Here is a 1,731-nt window from a genome sequence, read left to right as displayed (position 1 = left end):
TGGTAGCGCAAGCCTGTAGTTCCAGCTACTTGGAAGGCTGAGGCGGAAGGATCGCCAGAGCCCAGCAGGTCGAGGCTGTGGTGGCCGGGAGCTTGCCACTGCACTCCAGTCTGGGCGACAGAGTGAGACTCCAATTAAAAAAAAAAAAAGATAAAAAGAACTAACACCAACCCTTTTTAAATTTTTCCAAAAAATTGAGAGGAGGGAGCACTCCCTAACTTACTGTATGAGGCCAGCATGACCCTGATACCAAAGCTAGACAGAAACATTACAAGAAAACTAAACTATGGGCTGATATCCGTGATGAACATTGATACAAAAATCCTCAACAAAATACTAGCAAACAAAATTCAGGCAGCATATTAACAAGATTATATACTGTGACCAAGTGAGATTTATTCCTAGAAAGCAAAGATGGTACAATACATGAAAATCAATGAATGCAATATAGCACATTAACAGAATGAAGGGGAAAAAAAATGATCATCTCAGTTAATGCAGAAAAAGCATTGACAAAATTCAACACCGTTTCTTGACTTAAAAAAAAAAAAACACAGTCAGGTGCAGTGGCTCACGCCTGTAATCCCAGCACTTTGGGAGGCAGAGGCGAGAGGAATACCTGAGCCCACAAGTTAGAGAACAGTCTGGGCAACATGGCAAGACCTTGTCTCTACAATAAATCAAAAAATTAGCTGGGTGCAGTGGCACATGCCTGTAGTTCCAGCTACCTGGAAGGCTAAAGTGGAAGGATCGCCTGAACCCAGCAGGTTGAGGCTGCGGTAGCTGTGAGCATGCCACTGCATTCCAGCCTGGGTGACAGAGTGAGACTTGGACTCAAAAAAAAAAAACCCCAAAAAAGTGGCGGGCTCGGTGGCTCAGCCTGTAATCCCAGCATTTTGGGAGACCAAGCCAAGTGAATTGTCTGAGTCCACGGATTCAAGACCAGCCCACGCAACTTGGCAAGACCTCAACTCCACAATATGAGCCTGGCATGGTAGCATGCACCTGTAGTTCTGGCTACTTGGAAGGCTGAGGCAGAAGGATCGCCGGAGTCCAGAAGGTTGGTGCTGAGGTGGCAGTGAGTGTGTCACTGCACTTCGCCTGGGTGATGGCGTGAGACTTCAACTCAAAAACAAAACAAGACAAAAAAGCACTCAAAACACTAGGAAGAGAAGGGAACTACCTCAACATAATAAAAGTCATATATGAGCCGGGCTCGGTGGCTCAGCCTGTAATCCCGCGCCTTGGGAGGCTGAGGTGAGTGGATTGCCTGAGCCCGTGGGTTCAAGACCCACCTGGGCAACTTGGTGAGACCGCATCTCTACAATAAAATAAAAAATTAGCCGGGCATGGTAGCGCGTGCTTTTAATTCCAGTTACTCGGAAGGCTGAGGCAGAAGGATCGCCGGAGCCCAGCAGTTTGAGGCTGCGGTGGCCAGGAGCGGCCATTGCACTCCAGTCTGAGCAACAGAGTGAGACTCCAACTCAAAAAAACAAAAAACCAAAGCCATATATGAAAAACTCACAGTGAACATCATACTCAATAGTGAAAGACTGAAAGCTTTTCTTCTAAGACCAGGAGAAGACAGTGCTGGAAGTTGTCGCTAGTGGACTTAGGCAAGAAAAAGAAGAGACACTCCAAGAACAAGTAAACCATCTCTACTTGCAGATGATATAATTTTTTTTTTTTTGAGTTGGAGTCTCACTCTGTCACCCAGACTGGAGTGCAGTG

General features: G+C 46.3%; 1 protein-coding gene across 1 annotated transcript in view; it reads right to left on the bottom strand.

The window, feature by feature from the left end:
* Positions 1 to 1,731, bottom strand: part of ZNF839 (zinc finger protein 839) — a 15,860-nt gene that overhangs the window by 9,442 nt on the left and 4,687 nt on the right. The window lies entirely within an intron of this gene.

This window comes from Carlito syrichta, unplaced genomic scaffold (genome assembly GCF_000164805.1).
Source record: "Carlito syrichta isolate Samal-C Ts95f unplaced genomic scaffold, Tarsius_syrichta-2.0.1 Scaffold307187, whole genome shotgun sequence".
NCBI lineage: Eukaryota > Metazoa > Chordata > Mammalia > Primates > Tarsiidae > Carlito > Carlito syrichta.
This window is presented reverse-complemented; position numbering and strand designations above follow the sequence as displayed.